General features: G+C 45.2%; 1 protein-coding gene across 1 annotated transcript in view; it reads left to right on the top strand.

Moving 5' to 3' along the window:
- The window catches only part of PLEKHH2 (pleckstrin homology, MyTH4 and FERM domain containing H2), a 1974292-nt gene that overhangs the window by 393597 nt on the left and 1564211 nt on the right, over positions 1–16484 (top strand). The gene's annotated exons all lie outside the window — the stretch shown is intronic.

Raw genomic sequence — 16484 nt, 5'->3', positions numbered from 1 at the left:
AACTGTTTTCTGTTCTGTAGTAATTTAAGAATAGACCCCCACTCTCATCAGTGCCTGTGAAGGACAAGGAGTGGTGCTAGGCTATTCATAATGTCTTTTCTAATAAGGTCACTACACATCAAATTGATATCAAACGGACAAGGATATGTTGAAAGCTGACTTTAATGAGCCCGCTCTGTCCAACATATAGTGCCTTCTGTTTTCGACTTCACTCCGTGCTCGGAATCCTTTATTATTCAATCTATCTCGGACATGAAACCCACCTCTTGCCAGAGTGGCGTTTGTCCATCTAGCTTGTTTGTAAAGTGTAGGGACACTCTTGGCCTGTGGGTGACTAAGTTTATTAATCACTCATTTGCAGAGGGTAGTGTTCCTCTCTTTCTCAAAGAGGTGTGGGTTACTCCACTCTTTAAAAAGGAGTCTTTAGACCCATGTGCCCTTTAAAATTATTGCCCTGTCACGAATGTGCCGTTCTTGTTGAAAATATTGGACAAGGTGGCTCATTTGCAATTTCAACTTTTGTGGCGGATAACAAGATCTTACTGCCCCACCAGTCCCAGACAGCCATGCTTGACCTGCAGACCAACCTATTACAGAACCTGGACCAAGGGCAACTATCAGTTCTTATGCTGTTGGATTTATTCTCAGCATTTGACCTTGCTGATCACGCTCTTCTCGAGGATAGATTAGAGTCATTTGCCGGGTGTTCTCCTAAAGCTGCAAGCTGAACCTCCTCTTTTTTGGGCCAAAGGAACTCTAGGGTGAATGTAGGTGACGTTTGTTCAGAACCTTCTCCAGTTACTTGTGGTGTGCCCCAGGGGTCTTGCATTTCACCAACACTGTTTAATATTTATCTGATTCCGTTTCTGCTCCTTTTGATCAGCCTGGGTGTCCAGGTGGCTAACTATGCAGATGATTCCCAGGTGGTCATAAAGCTCTCTGGTTCATATACGGAGGATGCAGCAAAGTTGAATATCATTTATAAATCCATCCACCTGTTGATGGCAAACAATTCCCTGACTCTTAATGCCAGTAATGCGAGTAAAACAGAGCTATTAATCGTAGCTTCTGCCACCAAGTTGAGATCACTTCCTGCAGAGTATGAAAACGTCTCACTTCTGGGCACATTGATCCCGGTGGTGGAGAAGGTAAAAACTCTGGGGGCGGCTTCCTGTGGGTTGATCACTAAGTTCTTGTGGAACATCTACCCTTCTCTCTCCCATGAGAACTTGGCCAACCTAGACTCATTCCTTATTAACACGTGACTGGACTACTGTAACAGCTTGCTCAGTGGTTGCACGCATTCCATCATTGCCGCCCTTCAGGTCACCCAGAACGGCGCAGTGCGGGCAGTCTCGGCTCTTACTAGGAGAGCCCATGTTACCTTGGCTCGGCGGGGCCTGCATTGGCTGCCCGTTAAACTTCGAATCAGGCATAAAATCTTAACCCTTAGACACAAATGTGTGAGGAATGCAGCACCCCAGTATTACTTTGCACGCCGCCATCCCTATGTTGCTGCCCACCCACTTAGATCTCAGCATCGCCTTGATCTGGTTAAACCCAGATTCAGAGTTGTGAAGGCTGGTTTCAGTGTACAAGGTCCTAACCTCTGGAACTTGTTGCCTTCGAACATTAGAGCTGTTGAGACTACAGCTATGTTTAAGAAAGAGTCCCTTCCAATGCTATCTGTGCCTCTTTGTTTGTCTTGTTGTTTTCCTTCTGTGCGCCCTGAGGCCCATGGGCATGTGGCGCGATATTATAAAAACCTTAAATAAATAAATAGTTGTTTTACTGCCTCAGATTGTTTTGGACCCCACTCGACTCCGACCAAAGGTCAAATGACCTCTGCGTAGTCTTCAATGAACTTTGTACTATAATTAGTGAGTCCAAGAAGGCTTCTTAATTCTCGCAGAGAAGTAGGGTCTTTCAATTTCAATAAGGCTTCCACCTTTTTCGCCTGGGGGGACTGAAACCCTCGGGGGTAATCTCATGCCTTGAGAAGTTCTCACAGGCCTTACACCACTGTGCCTTCTGGGAGGACAGTTTTGCTCCGGCTTTATGCAAATGGGTCAGAACATAGCGTATTTGTGCTATATGTTCCTCCACAGTTGAGCTCTTGATCAGAACATCATCCCCATAGGCCAGATTTCCACTTTCACCCAAATCAGGCATGGCCTTATGTACGAAGATGTAAAATGTGTTGCCAGAGTTTATATATCCAAAGGGGGTTTGGGTCCACATGTATTTCTGCCCCCCAAAAGGTAAAGGCAAGCTTGTACTGGTCTTCCCAACTCACGGGTACTGTCCAGAAATCCGTTGGTCAGGTCAATGACGGTGCACACCTTTGACCCTTGGATCTGCGCCTGCCCTTGATTTATGTAGGTAATTGGCCATCTTCACATGTGGACCCGTTTGTTCTTCTCCCTCAAGTCAGCACATAGTGTCCATTGGCCGTTGGGTTTGAGTATCCCCAGTACCAGATTATTAAAGGAACTGTAGATCGGAGGACTTATCTCACGGGATTTCTAGGTTTTTAATAATCTCTGTAAATGACTCCATGGACACGTGAGGCACCCGGTATTATTTCACAAATACTCGAGCCATCTTGGGGTCTGTTGCTATGGTGGTTGAATGTATATCTGTGCGTCCACAGTCATGAGTCCACTGAAAAGATATCCTGAAAAACGAGAAACGCCTGTTTAGGCTTCTGTATTTGCTTCTCAGTGTCACAGGCATCAGCAAGATTGATCCATTCCTCGATTATCTGCTTACAGCCTGGAAAGACGTCAGGCTTGGCAATTTTGGCTGTATCCTCCAAATGGGTGGAGAGATCTCTAGTTAAGGTGTTGTCCTAGGCTTGAGGTTCCACGGATAGGCGGTAGTCACGGTTGACCCGGAATACCACCTCATCCTTCCTGATGTCACAGGTCACCTCTTCCACTCCATAAGCTCAGGAAGAGTACACCAAGAAATTCCCCTGTTGTCTGGTAAAAATCTTTTTAGGAGGGATACCGTCGTTGATATTGAAGCAGTCATTTGGGATTGGTCAATGATATCATTACCTAAATCAATAGAATAATGTTGGGCATCAACTGCCATTCCAATAAAGGTGTCTGCGCCCAAAGTGATACTTCGAGGGTCGCTGTTATCCAGTGTAAGGAACTCATGGTGGCAACAATAAAGACAGACACAAGTGATCACAGTTCAGGGGTATTTAATAATAAATCTTTATTTGTATTTGGTTTTTTGAACAAAACCTTTACAAAAACACATTGTAAGATAAATAGAACAATTAAAAGAAGATAAAACAACAAAGACGAATTTTAAAAGAAAAAACAAAGGACATACTTACTTAACTCCATTTTGAAACAAAATACACAATACAATTCATTGTTCAATTCTGAGATGAGGTTTCTGAAATGAAGTTTCTGAGATGAATTTTTCCTACAATATTTACATTCTTCATGACAGACCACATTCCAGTTTCAGAAACCTTACAATTGTTAACTGCAGGAAAACTTTCTTGTCAAATAACGTGTTTCCACACTTGATTTGGGATTACTTTAGTTACATCTGTTACAAAGTTTGCAAAATGGAGTAGTCTTTTCCCTAACAATTTAGGACAATCCAATAACGGATGTCTTAGAGTTTCTTTTACATCTTGAGTATTACAGTACCTACACAAAATCAATACAGCTGGCCCTTCAGTTCTTGCCGAGATAATTTCCCCAGTGAGTAGAACATTGAATCTGAATCTCATATAGATGTTTCTGTAGCCTCTATTTGGGAAAATGTATAAGTAGGGTTCCATGTTTCCCAAATCTTTGTAGTATAAAATCATGTGTGCATACAGTCTATATGTAGATAGATTACTAATAGTTGCCGCCCAATCTGCGTTTTGTAAGAGTTGTTTTACTTTTCTAGGATTCGTTACTAACGTTGAAATTGGGGCTCCAACACTGCTTAATAAAGTTAGTGATAGATACATTAGGTTGGTCAAAAAAACAGACTTGGGATTCCCTTGTTTCAACTTACCAGACAACTCATGATACAGATTATTTTGAGTTTCGATTAAGAGGCGACGAAACAAAGATATGCATTTCCATTGGACTATGCTCTTTAATGACTGTAAACCTAATTCATACTGAATTGCATGTATAGGAACACAATTGGGTAGGCAGACCATCATTTTCCTTAGGATAACTGATTCAAGTCTGTTTATGTCAAGTCGGCCCATTATAAATGGGATTTCGCTGCCATACAGGATATTAGGTGTGGCTTTACACTTGTAGAATCTCAAACATGGAGTAAACGAAAAACTTCCGAATTTTAGATCAAATACCCACAATTGAGAAGCGCATGCTTTGGCCTTAGTTAGAAAATGTGTAGAAATAGATTATTTCCTTTTGCATTAACCAGAAAGCCCAGATAGATCATTGAGCTTCTGATAGGTAGCTTATTCCCTCCCAAGCTCCAGTTTTTCAAAGGAGGTCTTCTTTTTCCTGTTAGGCACAGGATTAGTGATTTTGTGGGATTCACTACCAAGGTATTAATTTCCATATATTTTCCAAAAGCTGTTAGGAGGCACTGAAGTCCAATCGGGGACCTATCAAATAGAAGGAAATCGTCCGCATATGAACACCAGCATATTTTCCTACCTTCCAGCATTGGTTGAATAAAGGCCGCAGGACGTAACACCTGACCTATGTCTGAAGTATATAGATTATACAAGGTCGGAGCAAAAATGCATCCTTGACAGAGGCCATTTGAGGTCTTGATAGGCATTGAAAGGAGGCCTTCGTTGTTTAGCCTAATCTGTATGGTTGATCTTTCATGAAGATGAATGAAGATGGCTAATAGTTCACAGGGTATCTGCATGCGTGACAACTTCGCTGTCATGATGCCTACCCCCGGAGCATCAGGCCAGGCCCAGCACCCCCGGAAGCAGGCATCATGCCCTCGGGTAAAAGCCCAGCGGCCCCTTATAGGGAGTCTTTGGACTCAGTCCTGGCGCCTTTGGCGCCAGGCTCATGTTGGACATCAGTCCTGGCGCCATAGGCGCCAGGCTCATAAAGGGAGGTGTTTTGTGCACTTACCTGATGCAGACCATGCTGCACGCTTCAGGCCTCCCTGAGACCTGAAAGGGACTATTTTTTCATAGGGACTATTTTTTCACTCGGGCGTGGCCAGGGAAGGATACATAACTAGTTGGGAAAGGATACATACCTGGGACTTCTTTGGAGGCTATTTAAGCCACGCCCAGACAGCAGCTCATGCTTCGCGTTGTTCTGCTTCCTGCAGCTTAACGCTCACCGTGTCTGCTCCTGCTCCTGGACTACAGCCACGCCCGTCTTGAACCTGGAAGACCTGCAAGGAAGGAAGAGAAGAGAAAGGTGAAAACCAAGGATTATTTCAAGCTTCTTACCTGCATCCGGAATCTTCTCGCCAGCATCCCTGAAGGAAGGCTTCAATTTAAAAGCATCGCGTTGCTCGCTGCAGCGCTACGCTTCACTCACCTGTCCTGTCCTCGAGACATCTCCCGGCTCCATCTCGGCTGTCAGCATCGGACGCCACATCTCTGCACCTAGGGGAGAGAGGAAGAAACAAAAGGTGAGCAGAAGGACACACAGAAGGAAAGCCTGATTAACAGCTATAATACTTACCGGCTTTACTTCCACATTTCGGGTCGGCGCCGCCCCGTTGGCAGGTACCGTACCCCGGCCCCTATGGGGAAAGGACTAGAGACATTTCAGAGGAATGATAAGGACATCTAGAGGGATCGCCCTCATTACTACTCACCTCGGCAGGTTAACCCCTCGACGCATCGCCTTCATTCTGCACCTGAAATAAAGGACAGATCACAGGTGAGAAAGACAGCATAAAGGGGGCCTCACTTGAACTTTGAACTTTCATACTTACGGCGCATCGCTCAGGAAAGTCAAGTGGATTTTGCCAGCGCCATTCTGAAAACCAGTGAAGTAACTGGACAAACGCGCGCCCCTGCACCAGAAGCAGGATGGAGAGTTCAACCTTCCAAACCATAAGGTGAGCTTAAACCGGGTTTGGAGGAATAGAGAGGAACGGAGGGGGAAGGGGGGAGCTAGCACACCATTCTGCAGACTGTTAATCCCCTTTCTCATCTGCAGAAGGATATTCCTACGGGCCAAGGAAGCACGATTTGGAGGTCCTGTCCAATCGGTGTTCCGGGTCCTGCGCATCACGCTAGAAGAGGCCGCAGTAATCCAGACTAGATCAGCGCCCCCGTGGGAACCAGGTGGGCGTTACATTCTTCCATAAGATTGTTCTATTAACCAGGTCAAACGCAAGAGATAAATCCATACTTGCCAGAAATACCGGACTTGCCCCTTTTTGCCAGCCCATTTCTTGCAGGAGAGAGATTATCAGTCTGCCTGCTAATGTTCCGATCCCCTTTCTGAAACCAAATTGTGCAAAAGAATATATCTTTTCAGTTGTAGCCCAAGCTTCTATTCTTTGTAAAAGGAGACTTGCATACATTTTGGAGTCTGAATCAAGGAGAGCTATTGGACGGTAATTGGATGGCATGGATCTATCTCCCTTTTTGTAGACCGGTATTTTGTAACACATGTTCCATGACGATGGGATGCATCTAGTGCAATTTATATCCTCAAAGAGTAGAAAAAGTGATTTAGACAAGATGTCTGGATTTCCCTTGAACAAGATATTTGATAGTCCGTTAGGGCCGGCAGCACGGGACAAACTGGATCTTGTTATCCTCTCTTTTCTCATACTAATTGAGAAGTTACCAGGCCATGGTGTGGTCTTATAGTTTTGACTCGGGTAACCAGCATCCTGTGTACCACCATATAAGTTCTCAAAGTGAGATTCAGATTAATAGTTTGAGGATTTGTTAATGAGTTGCCAAAAATGCTTGGTAGAATTGTTTTTCAATGAACTCAGCATTTCCTCATTATCTTTTTGGAGTATTTTATGTTTGTGTGATTTGGTCCAGTTCTTATAAACCGGTTTGATACCTTTAATCCCCCTTTTTTTGGTATCATCATCTAAATTCAACAGATTCACTTGTCTAAGAGCGCGGCGCAGCGCACTTTTTGCTAAATAAACTGTAGAATCATATTTATGTTGATGTTGTTTGAGAGGATGGTTTCCTATCTTTTTTGTGGAATTCTCAATCAATGTTTTTATATATGGACCAAAATGATCATGCGTGAACCTCGCCTTTTTTTCCTCATAAGTGGAGTCTGTGTGTTCTTTGCAAAATAGGTTATTACATTTAGAAACATTTCCCGGGTGCCAACAAATCCTATTACTTCCATTGTTTATGAGCAGATCCTGCAACCTCTCCTGATGTATTGGGTGTCTTGTAGAGATGCGAAGATTCAGTTTCAGCATCTTATGGTCACTTTTAAGGGAGGGGGTTAATCCAAAGCTTTCGATAAAAAATTAAAAACGTCAGTGGAAACATATATGTAGTCAATAGGTGAAGACTTTGTCCCAGATGTCCATGTTGTATATGGGACATCAGAATTCAGGATTAGGTGAGCCGATTTCAGACCCCAATTTTTAAATATTGTTAGCCAACACAGTAAATCTCCTTTTTTATACGTGGAGGTTTTCAGATGAAGATCAAGGGTTTCCCCTTGATCCCCTAGTGTGAGCAAGAGAGTTTGATTCAGATTGGGGACTATTTGATTTGTCTCTGATAATAAGTTGGTATTCAAATCCCCCATTACTACAATTTGGATACCTGGATAGGTATAAACATGTTTTTCCATTATTTCTTCTATTTTAGAAAAAGATATTTATTCCTGGTGACCAATATATGTTCCATATAAGTATGTAGTTAAGGTTTTCAAGCTTTAGGATCGCACCCAATCCCACGGGGGGAATAGTGAAGGTTTCTACAATGGTGATACCCAGGCCCAGCCTTATTGCCAATAAAAGTCCCCCCTTGGGGCGGCCTAGGCTTCCTTTGGAGGCTAGAAGGTGATGACATTCAAAACCGTCTATCTGAGCAGGCGAAGTCATCCATGTTTCTTGTATGCAAATAATATTTTTTGTTCTCAAATAATTGCATAATTCCACACAGGATGACAAATTAAAGTTCCCTCTTGAGTTCCAGGAGAGGATGGAGACATAATTGCTTACTGCTAATGTTTTAGATTTTGCAGACGGGCAATGGAGTCCCTCAAGCTCGAGGCTAGTCATCTCCAGCTTGAGTCGTGCTCCTGGAGAATCTCTGACTTTTTTTTTTTTTGCTCCGTATCACCCAAGTCTCCAGATCTTTGTGCATGGGTGAATTTGGGTAATTCCGGATGCAGGCTTCCATCTCCGAAATTTAGAATATCGAATCCCCTCTTGTTAAATTCATCTTATTTCGAGAGGACATTCCGATATACCAATTTAGAGTAGAATATACTTCTAACATGGTCATGACAGTATGGATGTATAAAATCAATCATTTTGATGTCTGCAGAAGTCAGGTTTGCAAATTTGTGAATATCATTGAGAAGCTGCAGGGTTCGATATCTGTTCATAGAAGGCTGAAAGCCACACTCAAACAGAGGGAGAAGGTAGGGTATTTATTGAACTATGAAGGCAGGGTGGAAAAACGCCTAACCTAAATCTAATGTGGGAGCAAACTTCGACTATCAAATGAAAATGAAGGCAGTCCTTGTGGTGTTGTGTCAAAAAAGAAGGGCCTATACTAAAAAACCCTATTGCCAATCCTTACTCTGGATACAAAAAGAAATGTGAGGTAGTGTTCTCATTAAAGAAAGAAGTGTTCACAAAATAATAAATCGGGATGTGATTGCCAGGGGTCTCCTTTCCGCACATCTTCAGCACGGGACAAGGTGCAACCTTGGAGCACAGCACACGCTCGAGCTTTCTCAGCACAAATCGGCAGTTCCGTTCCAGCTATCAGGTTCTTCTATGGGAAAATCTCTTATCGATAAAAAGTCTCTTGCCCTCGAGGGCCTGATGTATTCCAAAACAAAAACACACACAAAAAGTTTCTTTCCGCATATAAATTGGGTGAGGGCTTCACTCCTGGGTCCCCCTCTTCCGGATGCCGACCCCTCATGAATCCTATTCAACAAATCAAATGAACAGTTCCTTTCTCAATGGACTTTGGGTGATGACTTTTCACCCCTGGATCTCACTGGACAGTTCACTGTGGACACCCCTTAGTCAGTTTCACTTTGATCAACACACTATTCTGGTTGTCGGGTTCCCTCTGCCGGGTTCACATTCGCAAACTTTTACCAACAGTTCATTGTATTTCAGGAATTTGGGCTTTGCCCTGCTTTGTTAGCATCCCCCCGCCGGGTTCACTCTTGCCAACCTTTACGAAACACTCTGTTTAAATACTGATTTCACCATGCGGGATTCAGTTCCCTTAGCTTCAGTCGTCTGTCAGTCAAAGACTTTCAACACTACAGAGGATTTTACAAGACCACTGTATGACCACTTTGACCTCGCTTTGCCTTTTCCCAAGGCTTTCTGGTAACGGTAGTCCCTACTATTGGGTAATCGCCAAGAGTTTCCTGCGTGAGCACCCACGTGCTGCCGGACACCTCTGTTGCTGTGGTTTTCCCCCTCTTTCATCATTTGTTGATATCTTTCAATGTTCAATTCAGCCGTTTGCTACTTTTCGATTAGCACAGTTTGGTTTCTTATCGACTCTCCCCTCGCCTCACCGGCTGTGATAAACCGCTTTGCCTTCTTCTCCTTCAGGTCAAGGTTGGTACCACTGTGTTATGCAGAAACCTGTGCAGTTCCCTTAGGAACCACTGCAAAAAGTTTAAGACTACAGGTGTTAGCAGTAAACCCAATTGGTAGCAGTCTGCACCACCCAGATTTACCTGGTAGCTGTGGCTGAGCAGTCAGACTTCTCTCAAGAAGAGTTAGGTAGTATATAGAGTATACACAATAGGGCTGCAAATAACAGTAGTACAAGCAAACACTGACCAGAGCTTTGGTATAAAAGTATATAATTATGTATTTAAAAACACACTTGTAAAAATACACTGGCACTAATATGTCAAGCAAGTTCAAACACAGTCACTAGAAATATATACACCTCCCTAATTAATTATTTGACAAGTCTAGGTTAGTACACCACTTATTTAGCAAAACAGAGGTGAGGGCGTAGCCATAGATGGCACTCCAATAATTATTTAAAAAGGGAGAGAAAAGGCACAAATAGGAAAAACACACAATACCAACACTTTTAAAGAACCACAGCAAGTCAAGAAAGGCAGGGTCTACTGTAGAGCAAAAAGTTCATAGGCCAGGCCCACTCTTAGAGAGAGCAAGGCAGAATGTACCCAAGATCACACAGTGGAAATGCACTAAAAGTCTTTGCAGGAAAGTCAAAAAGAGGTTGGATCAAGATAGAAAGGTAATGTTAACAGGTCCGAGGTCACCCCAGGATAGAGAGTCAAGGATTTACGGGACACCTTGAACAGTCTGTTGCAAGGGACACCTGGCGGGACACAGTACCTGAAATGGTGAGAGGTGTTCCTGGCAGCGGGTGCAAGTTGGCGCTTCGTCTAGGGGAAGAGAAGGTCTCGACGTGGAGGAAAGCTGGAGGTCGTTGCACTGCCAGGGAAGAAACCAGCCGCAGAGTTTCCCGGTTAAAAGGTAATACCCTTTTATTTGCGGTAGTGGTGAAGGGTGGCTATCCGGCCTCCGGGGTGCTTGGCACAGGCGATTCGACCACGAGACAATCCAGGAAGGCGAAAAAGGTGAACAGGTTGGTCCCAACAGCTCAAAGGGAAGAAGACTCTCCTGGAAGAAGATCTTCTCTGTCGTCGGGAAAGTAGTGAGTTTCGTACAGCAGGGCTCCACCGGTCGTGTCGTCGTCGTAGATCGCTCAGCTTCTCCCCTCTCTGGATTCTTTAGGTCCTGTGGCCCCAAAGCCCTGCTTTTATGCAGCAAAACCCCCATTCACCAGCCTAGCTGTCAATCAAACATGCTAAGTGGTAGGCCAATCACACAAGAGTGCGACTTGAGTTGCCAAGGCAACTCAGTCCAGGGTGCCTATTTCCCCCCTCCCACACATCCTGTAGACCCAGACAGGATGGCACCACTTTTGGTGGCTTCTGTGCAGAAGCCTGCCAAAGGTGGAACAAAGGGCTCGACTTGGGTTGGAGTTAGAGAGGCGAACACAAACACCATTTTAAAACCAAGTCCTGGCGAAAAGACCCAACCGGGGAATAAATATTAAATAAATAACCCGGCGGTATCTTTAACATTGCACCAAAAAAGTGGTGCGTTTAAAATGAATGGGAAAATCCCATAGGAAATATTCCAGTGGAATATTTTGTGTGGTAACCACTGCCACCAGCCAGAAACTCGACAAGGGGGGACTGGACAGTGCCCCCTTGAAAGACAGACCCAGGGGCAATCGAATTACCCCTACCAGTACTTCCACAATATGATGGTTTGTACTGGTTCTGTTCAAAATTTAAGACTAGTAAAGTCAGTGGTGACTTTACATGCCCTGGGGGACAGTAGTCAGTCCCAGGGTATGGAGTCTATGTTTGGGGGTCACTATGACACCCCTGTGTTACTGCACTGATGGTGCTGTGTAACATATATACCAAAAATACACGAAGCCCTATGGAGTAAAAGACCCCATAGCCCATAAAACACATTACATAGTCAAAGGACATTCTCAAATCATGCCTAAGAGTGGGAGAAAGAGTCTCACTCTTAGCGGAGAAAAAAATAAACCCCAAAAATCCAGCAAAGCTGCTGGGGGACTCTAAACCACTTTGCCTTCTTCTCCTTCAGGTTAAGGTTGGTACCACTGAGACAAGCGTTTCTCCCTGGCTAGGTAATCAGCGGAGCAGGGTCTTGACATCTGCTGCAACACACGCTGGCTTTTGTTCACAGTCTTAGGGTTCCATCTGTAGAGGTTTCACAGGCCTTGGTCGGAAAGGGCAAGGTTGCTTCTCTCCGTGTCTCACCCCCTTGGTATGCGCCATCTTTCGCCTCCTTTTGAACTGCCGTGCTGAGTTAGCTCTCGCGTCGTGCAGTCTGCCTTGCTCGTCCAGCGGTCTCGTGCTCCACCTTTTATCCCTTTGGGGAAGGGAAGGGGCCATCAGGTGTATGTGATTCTGGTCAATTGCCTGACTTTGCCTGGCCCTTGGGTTGGCTTGGGACAAGTCAGGAAACGGCTTTAGAATTAGTCTGTTGTCTTCCGTGGTGTGTGAAAGTGCTCGTGTCAGAAATGGAAGGTGGTAGAGTTTCAGAGTATCCTAGATATAGAGAGGACGAGGTGTTGAATGGGATTATGACCCTCGTGAGGGGTTTGTAGTGATCTAGGAAGGGTGGTTTTGGGTGGGTTTGTGAAATTAGTAAGAGGGTTTGAGGGAACTGTAGTTGCTGGTCACATTCGACTGGGAGTTTGGAAAATGATTATCCAAGGGACGGGTTGGTAGGGTTTAGGAAGCAGTCGGGGATAGCTGGGATCGTGAACTGAACAGAGGGGATTGTGGGAACAGTAGTGTTTTGTCAAGATAGATTGGGTGTTCGGGAATGAATGATCAGAGGGACATGAAGAGGAATGACCTGGAGTATTCTGGTGGGCAACATGAAAGGATTCTGAGAGAGGTTGTTTCCTACTGTGACAGGGTTTGGGTTTTTAATTGGTTTACTAGAGGTGTATGGGTGGTGGAATTCTAATAGGAGAGCTTCATTGGGAGGAAAGGAGATAGATGTAGTGCAACCTACAAAGGTTTCAAAGATCTTATTCTCCTCTCCTTCTTCCTCAGTATAATAACACGGCTCACCTGGGGCTTTTACTGGAGGATAACCCTGGGCTCCCCTACCCAGCTGATCCTGCCTCTCTCGTCCACCCCCACGGTTGGTATCTTAGAGCTCTCTCATTGCCCATATGATAGCCACCTTCACCTCCAACTTTCAGTGTTACAGGGATGATACACAGCTTTCCTTCAGGCTACCCTCTGCCTCTTCCTCTTCCCCACTCATACCTGACTGTCTGTCAGCAATTCAGTCGTGGTGCGCTGCAAACAACCTTTGCCTCCACGCCAGTAAAACAGAGATTGTCATCATTGGGACCCCTGCTCCCGCCTTCCCTCTTTCTATCTGGCCGTCCTCCCTTGGCCCTACACCTACATCTACCAAACAGGCAAAAAATCTGGGGGTCATCTTCGACTCCACTCTCTCCTTCTCGTCTCACATCGCGGACATCTCTAAAAAGTCCCACTACCAACTGCACCTTCTCAGAGGTACTCTACCTTTTCTCAATTTCCCCCATAGTCTCACTGTCGCCAGGGCCCTGGTCCCCTCTAGGCTGGACTACTGCAACAGCCTCTTTCTCAATCTTCCCTCTTCTACACTCCGTCCTCTTCAACTCATCCAGAACAGAACCGCAAGACTTATCCTTGATCTCAAATCCAGTTACTGCATCTCTGCGGCAGTGAAATCCCTTCACTGTCTCCCTGTGGCTTCAAGGATTAAGTTCAAGACCCTTTGCATTGTCCACAAGGCTTTCTTTCTCCTAAATACTCTCCTTCCCGAGCCCTACGCTCGTCTTCCTCCAACTCTCTGCGGCTGAGACGCTTCTCCAAACAGAGACTTGGGGGGAGATCTTTATCCACTGCAGCTGCCTCCTTCTGGAACAGCCTCCCTGCCTCCTCCCTGCCTCTCTCTGTCTTGAACCGGATCTCCTTAAGTTCTGGAAACTCCTCAAGACGTTCCTCTTCGTCTTTGCCTTCTCTCTCCCTCTCCCCTTCTAACCACCTCTTTCGACTCTGTCACTCTCTCTCCTCTACTTCTGCTCAGTTTCGCCGACTGGTTGCCTTTTGTACCTTCAGATCCTCACAGGTCCCAAGCTTCCTCGCCAGTCTCCTGCACTTGCCCCCGGGGCTTGCACTTGCCACAGCACTACTGCACTTAGGTTACGATCCATGAGCGTGGTATTCTGATGGAACTGGGCGCACTTTGGCCCTATTGCCCCCCCCCCCCGCCTTCCCTGGCACTTCATGTTCTGTGCACTTGCATGATCTGAATGTACCATGCCTAGTAAGATCGTTTGTCTTGTCTCCTTATGTCTTCCCATGCATGGTTGCGCTTTGAAACACTTGTGTATAAGCGCATAGTAAATAAACAATCAATCAAGCGCCAGCCCTACCCTCGCCACCTGAATAAGGGATTCCCGAGGTCTACGTGGGAGAATACCCTCAGATTTTGCACACCACCAATATTCAAATGGTTGTGTTTTCTTGGTCGACTAGGGGTGTTGGATGTAAATCCAAACCTTGTTGTTCGAGATGATGATTCAAATTTATATAGGCATCCTAATTTTTGAGGTTCTGTCCTTGCTTACTTTTTATGCGAATTGTAAATTGTTACACCTGTCCTGGGATGGTAACCTCTTCTCTCACTGGAACTTCAACTGCATAAGGCAGCAATAGAGCTGAACAAAATGGTTTTTTAGTATTGTCAAAGCCCATGGGGCTACCCCCCAGTCGGGATCAGGCTTTATTATTAATTGTGTCCAAATTAATTGCAAAGTGATTGAGAATGTCACTGCCTAAATAAAAGGCAAAAGGGACATCTCTCATGATCCAACAATTATGTTCTATGCTTTTGTCGCCAATGGCAAATGTTAGCATACACCTGCTAGGCAGGAGATGTTTGGAATTTGGAGTTTCCAGGCCTACTTCACATTTATCAATCAATTTAAATGTGGGAATGGTCAGATCTTTTGGGAGTTTCCTGAATAGCGCTTCGCTGATGAAACTTCTGTTATTCAGGCATACTCTGGCGAGAACAGGCACTTCTTCCTCATTTATCTGAATATGAGAAACCAGCTGTTCACCCTTTGTCTGGATGTCGTTCAGGCTTTGAGATGGTTTTTAATCGTCCCTTCTTACAGGACTCAGGTTTTCTTCTGGTTTTGCATTGGTATGACATTTCAGAGTATTTCCCTCCAGTGTGGAATGGCACTTAAAACTGGGAGGGAGGTTGATTTTCAAGAATGGAGACAGGTTCCAGTCACCAGTTTGTTCTCCTAGAGAGATGACAGTGATGTCTGGGACTTGATTGTTCCTGAAATGGAATTTGTGCTTTGTTTTAGTTTGATCAGCCAGTTAGTCTGGGTCCAGAGGACCTTGTTTACACAGTCAATCAGGGGTGATAAACCTCCAAAGGAGGTCATTCCCCATTAGATTAGGTGGGCCCTCTGGAGTCACGACTATCACTGGGTCTTTCACCCTATGTCGCCCAATTTATATTTCCAGATCTGCAGTCCCAGTACAGTTGGTCGAAGGCCTTTTTGGACAGGAGGGTGACTTGGGATCCAGTATCCACCAGCGTTGACAACGCACACTGACCCTGTACCTTGACGGAAGCATACCATCTTCCTTCTTTCTCTTCAAGGGGGCAAAGATAATGTGCATTATCTGCCAGCTTGGGGTTAACTTTTTTATATTGAACCCTGACACTGTGGGATCTTAGTTTTCTGTGTCAGAGTCCTGGAATCTGTAAAAAAGATTTGGCATCCGTACAAACATGGAGTTTGGGAATTCTCTTTCTCCCCTGATTCTCCACTGCTCCCCCTTTCCTGGAGACAGTTCCCAGAACCTGTTCGGGGGAGGATACCTCTGTGATTTCGGGGTCATCTGGATGACCTTGTTGGGGTCCAAGAATCTGTTGCTCTGGATCGTTCTCCATATTTACCGAGTTCAAAACAGGGTATTTTGGGACCCATTTTCCCTAGGGAGGGATCCCGCGATCCCTGAAAGAGAAGATTTCCTTACCTGAATCCTCCAGGGATTCTTCTCCTTCAAAAGGGATGAAGCGGACTTCGTCCAAAAAGTGGTTTTTCCTTTGCTTTCTCCTACCTACCCTCTGTTCCCTAGGTTCTAGCTTTTTGGGGATAGAAGTAGAAGCTTCATATTCAGGCTCAGAGGTTCCCAGGGGTTTTGATCCGGTGGGAAAGGAATCTTCCTCTAGGGCTGTGCATCTCCCCTCCTCCCGGGCCTCCAACTCAGGAACCTGGTGGTTGTCAGAATTTTCTTACATCATTTCCCTTCCCCCCTCGGGCCTCAGACCTGGATGTTGGGTTATTCTGGGCAGCAAGTTTCAGTTGAGGGTTCGACTGAGCACTCAGCATGCTTCCGGGGTCTTGGGGGTTAGTTGTTGGCCCTGTCTCTCCAGTTGTGAAACTTTTTCTGGTTGGTAGGGAGGTCTTGATTCATACCTTTGCTGCTCCCAGAAAGGGTAATGGTCCCTTCTCCTGGAGTAGTTTGGGTTTTGGAAGTTTCCCTGATAACTTTCTATCCTAGGTCTCCCTTCTCCTGGGTTCAGGAATCTATTGTCCTTAAAGTGGGGAGAGAGAGGAGGATTATTCTGGAAATTAGGGTTTGAGGTGTACCTGGGAAAGAAGTTGAAATTGGGAAGTGAAGTCTTACTTCTCTCCGGAGGGATGTCTGGAGGGAGCTTTC

Source organism: Ambystoma mexicanum, chromosome 4q (assembly GCF_040938575.1).
Source record: "Ambystoma mexicanum isolate Mex_15411 chromosome 4q, UKY_AmexF1_1, whole genome shotgun sequence".
NCBI classification, from domain to species: Eukaryota; Metazoa; Chordata; class Amphibia; order Caudata; family Ambystomatidae; genus Ambystoma; species Ambystoma mexicanum.
Note: the sequence above shows the minus strand (reverse complement) of the source record. Positions and strands in the feature narration are given on the sequence as shown.